Source organism: Salvia hispanica, chromosome 5 (genome assembly GCF_029641045.1).
Source record: "Salvia hispanica isolate PSC_SH4W2 chromosome 5, Shi_PSC_v1, whole genome shotgun sequence".
Taxonomy (NCBI): Eukaryota; Viridiplantae; Streptophyta; class Magnoliopsida; order Lamiales; family Lamiaceae; genus Salvia; species Salvia hispanica.
In genome coordinates this window covers 20,262,526-20,273,147 of record NC_142696.1, presented here as the reverse complement: position 1 = coordinate 20,273,147, position 10,622 = coordinate 20,262,526, and the positions used below count along the sequence as shown (strand labels likewise).

The following is a 10,622-nucleotide window of genomic DNA, read 5'->3' as shown; positions in this document are numbered from 1 at the left end:
CGGATAGAGTAATAAATAGTTAAAGTGGAGAAATAGTAAAGTAAAAAAGAGAATAATCTTAAAAATATTAAACCCGTATTAAACCAAATATTCATACTTTGTGGAGATGGAGGGAGTTGCATATAATCATACAAAACTCTACAAGGTAATCAGCCAGCTCAGTTGGTAGTTGGAGTGGTCTAGTGACCGAATGTTCCTAAGTATGAATCATAAGGTGGTTTGTTTGAATTTCTAATTGTTAGTTATTTTGTAGATTTCTAATATTAATAACTAAACTAATTCTTATAACTACTTTTATTCTTTGAGTATTTCTCGTAATTAGTTTAATTCATTAGTTTTATTCTCAAATTATTTATCCCTTCTCATCCATCTCTTCCTCGGCTCCTTAACGTGTCGAGCTGTGTGTCGAGCTATTTTTGACGTCGTCGATACTAAAAATATTCAACAATTGTTATTAATAGGTTGAATCCTCCATAATTAAAATCCAGGGTCCACCACTAATCCATGCACAAAATGACATCTTTTTTTTGTTTGACCACAGATTTTCCGAATCCACATTCGGCAGAATCAGATTAATCCTGTTCGACCGGACATGCGGATTAAAACGTCGATTTTTGCATGGATGAGATTATTAAGAAAATTGAAATCTCACGATTTTATATTTTTATTTTAAAATATATGAAAAATACCAAAATTTAACCAAATTTAATAATTTTAATGACGTCTTTGAATAAGTATTGAATCCCATTTCTCCAATTTCAGAATAAGTCAAATTTTAATATAGGCCAAATACCTATTTTATACACCACAAGAATAATCTAAACTTTATTTTAAAAAAATGACTATATTAGAGCTCAAAACATAAATATTCAAATTGATCTTATAACTTATAAATTTCTAAGTTAAGGATAAAACTTATAAATATTAAAAAAAAGGCCAAAACTTGCCTTTTATATATGTTTTATAAATATTTCAAAAAAATTTATGTGTGGTCTTCTGATGAAGAGAAATTCCTTCATTTACGTATTCAAATCTGTTCAGGTATGCACAAACGCATATCATGGTTGGTATGCGTTTATATGTGCTTTTAACTTGCATAGAAACATTGCTTGCTTTCAGTGAAAGCTGGTCACTGGCATCTATTACAATGACAGTATTTTTGAGGACACAGATGAGTATCGATCTTCTCCATGCGAATAGTTACTTGGGAGCTCTGTTTTACTCTTTGATTATTCTAGTTGTCGATGGTATACCTGAGCTCGTGACTATTGGAAGACTTGGAGTTTTCTACAAACAGAGAGACTTGCATTTCTACCCTGCATGGGCATATGCAGTTCCAGCTACCATTCTCAAGATTCCACTCTCGTTATTAGAATCTGTGCTTTGGACATGCTTTACTTACTACACGATTGGCTATAGCCCGGAGGTTGGCAGGTGAATGATACTACATATTCCATACATCTCTACAATGAAGTCTTCATCGCTTAAATGATTATCAATTACAATGTCGGAATGACTCTATGCTCTCGACTATTATCGTATTTTGTTGATGTATTACGGGTTCTTCCGCCAAATGATGGTGTTCTTTGCTGTTCACTTTTTTATCTATATCATTGTTCCGTTTTGCGGCAGCAGTCTGCCAGACCGTGGTTGTATCTGCCAGACCATAGTTTAGTAACATTGCCAGTACATTAACAGATAGTGAGTCACAGATTACATTCTTTTATAACATTGAAATCTGGGTAACTTAACCTCGATTGTGAACACAATTTGTGAAACTTCTTGATACTTATGTAGTTCTGTTTATACCACATGTATAGACATGTAGAGTCTTTGAAAGCAAGATGAAATGCATCAAAATCTTCATAATTTGAACCACTATTCAACACCTTATCAAGTTCGTCAACTTCCTTATGCAATCTTGAACAATCTGAACTGCATCGGGACTGGAAATCAGATTCTTGTTTCTCAAGCTCCGAAGAAACCAAAGTAAAGTCAGCCATATATATCAATCTTCCCCAGCAATGAAACTAATAGTTCTGTGTCATTTAACTCAACATATTGCATAAAAAAGGGTTATGCAAGCTTAAGCTCAGAGCCACCATAAAGAGACCATAAAGAGAGACAAGAACATTATAAAGAGGTGAAATGACCTTCATAGACCCCAAAAGTGAAACCAATCTCTATCCAGTCAAATTAGGGCATTCGTTATCGATTTTTCCGCATAGAATTCAGACTTCCTCAATATTATCGTCCTGCTGTTCATCCCGATAATAAGCAAAACACAATCACGACTAAATAATTTAAATCACATCCTGTTATACTTGCCATCTAATTCTAGAGTTGCAGCAGCAAAAACAAACAAGGCCAAAAAATGCATCAAATTTAGTGAATCAACTACAATTTCATGTATATGCTTAAGCATAGAGCAACGATCACAATTAAACAAGAGAGAAATAAAGCCTATTTGTAATTGGATCAATTAATTCTAATAGCTGAAAATTTTTGAGTAACTTTCTTCTCCGACTAAAATTAATCTGTTTCTCAAAATTGGATAATTCAAGTAAACAAAATCCTGAAACTCCGTGTTTCTTGTTGACATGCGTAAAATTCAAATGATCAATGAAAGAGATCTTTAATGGTGAATTGAATGAACCAAACAAACAAACTCTTCATCTCCTATCTCTAGACTCTCTTGATCGCGATCCTACATTAGCCACGAAAGTCCATTATAACAATGTAAAAGAATAAACTGAAAAAATACAAATTTGTAATAAGCTTGTTGGGATATAATTTTTAGAGGGTCGCAATTTTCCTTTTCTCGTAATGATGCTTTTATCCTTGGCCCCGTCAGGGAGTTCTTCATCAATGTTTAAATCTTACCCGGTTTTTTTTACCTCCACCTTCCTTCTCAGGTACATTCTCCTTCTTCTCTGGCTCATTATTTTTCTCCGCCAGTTTTTCTGCTTCATTAGCCATTTCTTGTTACTTCTCTTGATCTTGTTCATTCTCTTGCATTGGTTCCCTCTCCTTCTCTTCTTGCTCATTCTCTTGACTGGTTCCCTCTCCAACTCTTGTTCCGTCTCCGTCCGCTCATGTGGTAGCTTTTACGTATTGCAGCACACACGTCCAAGACCAAAATCTGTCCAAGACCAAAATCTGAACTCGACAGTTCAAGCCTTTGTCTCTCTTTCAAGAGTTCAGCTGTCCATCATTTAACCGTTGGGTAACACCTTGTTACCATCTTTTTACAATACAAAATCTTGTCCACGTAACATGCCTGCAAAAACTAATTATTAATTTTTATACAATTAGATTCATCTATTATGGCAATCGTATAAATTAAGAGTATTGATATGAAAACAAAACTTTTTTATAATGACATCATTATGGTTATAAAAATGATCAAACTTACCACTACAAAAATAGTTGGTCCAACAAATCTCTTAGCATTATTATCCTCTCAATTTTTATGTGTATCAATTAACTTAGACATCACATGTCCACACCAATTATAGTTTTTGATGTCTAACATCATGTATGAAGTCTAAAATTTTAGACATCACAGTTCCATCTGATGGAGTATTAATCAATGTCGTCTCGACCAAAATCATGAAATTTCACTTAAACCACTTACCACCATACATGGACGAGGACGGTGGTAAATGGTTTAAGTGGAATTTCATGATTTTGATCGAGACGGCATTGATCAATACCTCAGTAGATGAAAATGTGACGACTAAAATTTTTGACTTCATACATGATAGTGACAACATCAAAAGCTACAATTGGTGTGGATATGTGATGTCTGAGTTGATTGATACACATAAAAATTGGGAGAATAACAAGACTAAGAGATTTGTTGTACCAACTATTTTTGTAGTGGTAAGTTTTATCATTTTTCTACCATAATGATGTCATTATAAAAAAATTTTATTTTTATATCATACTTTTAATTTATACAACTATCATAATAGATGAATCTATAAATCTAATTGTACAAAAATTAATAATTAGTTTTTGTTTATGCAAGCATGTTACGTGAACAAGGTTTTGCATTGTAAAAAGATGGTGACAAGGTGTTACCCAACAGTTAAAAGGATGGACTGCTGAACTCTTGAAAGAGAGACAAAGGCTTGAACTGACGAGTTCATATTTTGGTTTGGACGTGTGTGCCGTAATACGTAAAACTACCATATGAGAGGACGGAGACAGAACAAGAGAAGGAGTTAGAAAGGGAACCAGTGCAAAAGAATGAAATAGAGCAAGAGAAGGAACAAGGAAGGACTAATGAAGCAGAAAAACTGGCTGACAAAAATAATGAGCCAGAGAAAGAACAAGAGAGAGAAGGAGAAAGTGCCTGAGAAGGAAGGTGGAGGTAAAAAAAAACGGGTAAGATTTAACATTGATGAAGAACTCACCCAGTGTAGTAGTCCCTAGGCAGATAAATATCTTTAACCGGCCCAAATTGTCCAAAAGGCCTCCGCAAGTCTTCGGGCCTACAATAAGAAAGTAAGAATCATGAATTCAGGATTCCTTTTCTTTCATTTCTCAAATGTAGGTAAAAATGAACAAAATGAAAAGTACATCAAACTAACCTGCAATCATGGCGAAGGTTGCGCACTAACAGGCTGGTTGGAGCTGGAGCATCACCTCTATCCCTCCTCCTCTTCCATAGCGCCCTCCTCCTCTCGGAGGGCTCCTTCTTCTTCTACCATAACCTCTTGGTGGTGAAGGTGTGTAGCTCCTTCCCCTCATTTTGACAAGTTACACAAAATCTGCCAAGGAGATAAACCATTTAAATGTGGGAGATAAGATAATTCCATGTTTTCACATGGTATACTTCAAAACACAAACAAAACACAAAAACAGATGCAAAACAAAAAAGCATTAAAATTCTAATTGGGAAGAATGATCAGCTAGAGCTAATACGTGATAAATAGCCATCACATCGGCCATCAAACAATTGTAATCGTCATTTCATTATTCAAAGACCAAATAAATAAAACAAACAAAGCAAACAATTATATGAGTAAAATACATTGGCAAGAATGATCAGCTAGAGCTAATACATGATAAATAGCTATCACATCAGCTATCAAAAAATTATGAATCATCATTTCATTCGCCATAAAACAGAAAAATAAAACAAAATAAACAAAGCAAACTATAAATTGAGTAGAATAACATTCGCAAGAATGATCAGCTAGAGCTAATACATGATAAGTAGCTATCATAACAGCTATCAATATATCATAATCATCATATCATTCTTCGATACCCAATGTAATAAAACAAAACCGCAACAACTTCTCCTCAAAACAGACAAATGTGGAATCAATACACAAAAACGCCAACACGAGAAAAGTTAAAAATAAAAGACAAATCCGTCAAATTTTAGTAAAAACCATCAAAGAGGGAAATTAAAAACCCTAAGACCAAAAACAACATATCTAATCAGAAATTTTAGGAATTTAAGCTAAAAAATCACAGATCCAAAATACTAATTTGAAAAAATAAAAACCAAATTCGAAGAACAGACCTCTCTCTAATTCAAAATCAGAAATCGTATATAAAAGCGTATTAGTGCGAGAGCTGATTCTTGTAAAAATTGGATCGAAACATGGAGAATGTAGGTAGGTAAAACGCATTAGACGAGAGGAGATGATTACCTTCGAGCAAGAGAAAAGTTGAATTTGGGAGAGAGAGCGGCGGACGAAGCAGAGAGTAAATATGATCTTTGAATGTTAGGGCAAATGGAATTTATAAGCAAATATTACCAATCACTTTGCCCTTGGAAATATCTCATTAATTTTGGATTTATTTCATTAAATTTGGGTAAGTTTGAATTGGAGAAAATTGCCTTAATATGGTAGCCGAAATTCATGTAAATTTGCACAATATATATATAGAGGAGTGATCAATGTTTAACTAATTTTAAGTGTATAACTAGAGAATAAATCTCAGCCACACATCTTAATACTCTAAATTAATCTTATGGCTTAACTATTTTTATATATTTTAATTAAAAAGTAATTAACAAGGGCATTTTTGGAAACCATAATCTATGGGAGATTCACGCTTCATCCAGATTCACACAAAATCATCCAGATTTCGGCGACGCTCTCCTCCGCTCCGTCACCGATAAACCTCCATGCTCGCGCCTCATCTTCTCGTGCTCCTCTTCCATCTCCTACAACTTCATCTCCATCTACGCATCACCAGCGTCTTGCGCAACAATAAGAGAATCCTCTTCTTCCTCGACGGAGTCCATCGCTTCAATATGGCGCAACAAAACTTATGCAGATTTGCTACAATCTCCATCGCTCACGCTCTTGTTCATTGTTCAACAATCACATCTTGCAAAATCTTCATCTCAAGAGCTGATTTCCTCATCTTAATTGTCGATTTCACGAACTGCTATATCACTTTTCATCGCAAGAGCTGATTTCTCCATCGTCAGTTGTTAATTTCACGATCTGCTATATCAATTTTCATAGCAGAGCTGATTTCTCCATCTCTAATAGTCGATTTCATGATATGCTAATTTAGTATTTCATCGCAAGAGTTGATTTTTCTATCTCATAAATTTGTGAGACGATCAAAGATGGTGCACTGTAAGACAAAATTGGTTCACTTTACCTTCATTACAATTCACTCGTATAAATGCATATGAAGCATTTGTTGATGTTAGTATATAATGAAATATGTTTTGAGTGCTTAAACATGTAATCACAATATACTACACTATAAAGACAATACACTTCACTCTAAAGACAATATACTTCACTATAAAACCCATACAAAATCGTACACACAATATACTTCACTATAAAGTCAATACAGCTCACTAAAATACGATATACTACTTCATTATAAACATGCATCACAAACATTTCACTCTAAGCACATTTTACTTCACCAAAATGATAAATTAGTGCACTATATGCATGGATCACAAACACTTTACTCTAGCCATTTTAGTGAAGTATATTAAACATATAGTGATATATATTGTGCATATAGTGAAGTGTGTTTTGAATGCCTTAGAGTGTACTGATTTTCCATTTTAGTGAAGTATATTGAGTATATAGTGATGTATATTGTGCACATAGTGAAGTATATTCTGCATGCGTTGTAGTGTACTGTTTTTTCATTTCAATGTAGTACATTGAGCATATAGTGATGTATATTGTGCATAGTGTACTGTTTTTCCAATTTAGTGAAGTATATTTGAGCATATAGTGATGTATATTGTGCATATAGTGAAGTATATTCTGCATGCGTTGTAGTGTACTGTTTTTTCATTTCAGTGAAGTATATTGAGCATATAGTGATGAATATTGTGCATATAGTGAAGTATGTTCTGCATGCCTCAAAGTGTACTGTTTCCATTTTAGTGAAGTATATTGAGCATATAGTGATGTATATTGAGCATATAGTGAAGTATATTCTGCATGTGTTAGTGTACTGTTTTTTCATTTCAGTGAAGTATACTGAGCATATAGTGAAGTATATTTTGCATGCCTTATAATGTACTTTTTTCCATTTTAGTGAAGTATGTTCTGCATTCCTTATACTATGAACCAAATATTAATGTAAAATATGAACAAACTATTTAATGTAAATGAACTAATAAATTTTACAGTGAACAAAAGAGACACATGTTATGAATTATATCACCTTGTACAATTGTTCATGAAATTTGTTGAAGTTCGCAATCATTTTTTCCACATCTATGTCCATATTTCTACTACAATCTTCAATCATAGAAGCCAAAGTTTCATTCATGATCTGCTTCTGCTGTTCTATGTCTTTCTCTCCGTCTTTCATTAAGTATACCTGCAATTTTCGAAAATGTTAATAACATCATTCGTTATAAAGGCAAAACAATTCATTGTAAACAATATATACATCACTATTCGCATAAAACACTTCACTATAAACACAATATACTTGATTCAAATGCCAAAATGGTAAACTCACAATATACTTCACTATAAACACAATATACTTCACTCTAACACTAGAATACTTCACTCTAAGCATGTTTTAATTCACTGAAATGGAAAAACAAAGCACTTTAAGCATGGGTGACAAACACTTCACTCTAACCATGAAATACTTTACTTTAAGCACATTTTACTTCACTGAAATGATAAAATAGTACTCCCTCCGTCCCACAAAAGATGTCACACTTGTGGGATGGCACGGGATTTTAGGAGGTTTTGTTTTGTGTGTTAAATGGAGAGAGAAAATATAATTTTTATATTTATGTGAGAGAGAAATTTTTCCAAAAAGGGAAATGTGACATTTTTTGTGGGACAAACTAAAAAGGAAAGTGTGACATCTTTTGTGGGACGGAGGGAGTACTCTATAAGCATAGATCATAAACACTTCACTCTAAGCATGAAATACTTCACTGTAAGCACGTTTCATTTCACTGAAATGAAAAAATAGTGCACTATAACAGTGAAATGAAAAAATAGTGCACTATAACCATGTATCACAAACACTTCACTTTAACCATTGAATACTTCACTCTAATCACTTTTTACTTCACTGAAATAAAAAAAACTGAGCAATATGAGCATGGATCGAAAACACTTCCCTCTAAGCATGGAATACTTCACTCTAAGCACGTTTTACTTAACTGAAATGAAAAAATAGTACACTATTAGCATGTATCACAAACACTTCACTCTAAGCATGAAATACTTCACTTTAAGTACGTTTTACTTCACTGAAATGATAAAATAGTGCATTATAATCATGGATCACAAACACTTCACTCTAACCATTAGTTACTTCACTCTAAACGCGTTTTACTTCACTGATATAAAAAAACTGAGCAATATAAGCATGAATCGAAAACACTTCACTCTAAGCATGAAATACTTCACTTGAAACACGTTTTACTTCACTAAAATGAAAAAATAGTGCACTATTAGCATGTATCGCAAACACTTCACTCTAAGCATGACATACTTCACTTTAAGCACGTTTTACTTCACTAAAATGATAAAATAGTGCATTATAATCATGGATCACAAACATTTCACTCTAACCATTAAATACTTCACTCTAAACACGTTTTACATCACTGAAAAGAAAAAACAGAGCAATATAAGCATGGATCACAAACACTTCACTCTAAGCAATTATTTCACTAAAATGAAAAAACAGAACAATATAAGCATGGATCACAAACATTTCACTATAACCATGGAATACTTCACTAAAATAAAAAACAGAGCAATATAAATTAATGATGCATCATATACTTTACTATAACCATAATTTGATTCACTGTGAAACATAATATGACTCCATGTAGAGTTAATATACTTCATTCATATGTCAAAATAGTATACTCACGTTTCTACATTTTAGTTCATTGTAAACTGAAATGAATAAGCATAATATGACTCCATTGTCAACCTGAAATGCAAATAAAATCGGTAAAATGAATCGTTCCTATAATAAATATGTCGACGAACATACGTTTACGAATTGAAGGCATTAAGTATGCTGAACGAAGGCAACGACGGAATGAGCAACCAAAAGGAGGCGACAACAAAGTGAATCAAATGAACTTTAGGCGCAGCTGAAGAAGGCGGCGGCGGCGGCGACATAAAGTTGTCGTTTATGAGTGAGAATTGGTTGAGAATTCGAGCATAAGAGAGAAATCGGTGCAGAGTCGATGGAGATATGACTCCATTGTCAACCTGAAATGCAAATAAAATCGGTAAAATGAATCGTTCCTATAATAAATATGTCGACGAACATACGTTTACGAATTGAAGGCATTAAGTATGCTGAACGAAGGCAACGACGGAATGAGCAACCAAAAGGAGGCGACAACAAAGTGAATCAAATGAACTTTAGGCGCAGCTGAAGAAGGCGGCGGCGGCGGCGACATAAAGTTGTCGTTTATGAGTGAGAATTGGTTGAGAATTCGAGCAGAAGAGAGAAATCGGTGCAGAGTCGATGGAGAATTCAAGCGAAAGCGAAGAATTGATGGAGAATTTGAGCAAAAGAGGGGGATCGGTGGAGAATCGATGAAGAATTTGAGCAGAAGAGATAGCGGGCAGAAGAAAATTAATCTAAATGATAGGAATTCAAGTTCTAATCACAACTTTGTTTGTTAAATGACTATTTTACCCTGCCTTTATAAATTCTTGCTTATAGTGAAGTAATTTTTTGGACCAATTTGCAAATCATATGCTGAATTTCAACCCTTGATTTTTTAATCTTGTGGTTGAAATTTGTTCTCTAGTTATACACTTAAGGGGAGCTTGCCCTATATCACTACTATATATATATATATATATATATATATATATATAATATTTATAAATTATAGTAGTATGAAAATTATAAAATTATTATAATTTCTCCAAATCTAAATTAGGATTGTTAAATTTGTGATATACAATATATAAAAGGAGAGTTTTGGGTGTGTTTAGGGAAATAAGAGGAATTTTAGGGGTATTTAGGAAAATGACCATTTAAAATAGATATTAAATGAATTAAAAATTTATAAACAGTGTGATTAAGTGTTAGTTGGTTATTTAATTTCAATAGTTAGTGGATTAGTGATATAGTTAGTGGTAATGTTG

The 10,622-nt window shown here is 33.4% G+C and overlaps 1 long non-coding RNA gene and 3 other non-coding genes across 15 annotated transcripts; all 4 read right to left on the bottom strand.

The window, feature by feature from the left end:
- Window positions 1-1,743: 1,743 nt before the first annotated feature.
- Window positions 1,744-5,814, bottom strand: LOC125190097 (uncharacterized). 12 transcript variants are annotated; one of them, XR_016130128.1, is made up of 5 exons: window positions 5,673-5,814; window positions 4,599-4,778; window positions 2,884-4,499; window positions 2,154-2,258; window positions 1,744-1,935 (listed from the first exon to the last, which is right to left on the bottom strand). It is a non-coding gene; the product is annotated as an uncharacterized LOC125190097 (long non-coding RNA). The 12 variants fall into 12 exon arrangements; XR_016130129.1 differs by having other exon boundaries at window positions 2,154-2,255; XR_016130131.1 differs by lacking the exon at window positions 1,744-1,935 and having other exon boundaries at window positions 1,947-2,258; window positions 2,884-2,963; window positions 4,422-4,499; window positions 5,673-5,812.
- On the bottom strand, window positions 4,910-4,986 carry LOC125191445 (small nucleolar RNA Z102/R77). The gene has a single exon (XR_007171128.1). It is a non-coding gene; the product is annotated as a small nucleolar RNA Z102/R77 (small nucleolar RNA).
- On the bottom strand, window positions 5,050-5,127 carry LOC125191443 (small nucleolar RNA Z102/R77). The gene has a single exon (XR_007171126.1). It is a non-coding gene; the product is annotated as a small nucleolar RNA Z102/R77 (small nucleolar RNA).
- LOC125191439 (small nucleolar RNA Z102/R77) lies at window positions 5,197-5,273 on the bottom strand. Its single transcript, XR_007171123.1, has one exon. It is a non-coding gene; the product is annotated as a small nucleolar RNA Z102/R77 (small nucleolar RNA).
- Window positions 5,815-10,622: the final 4,808 nt, after the last annotated feature.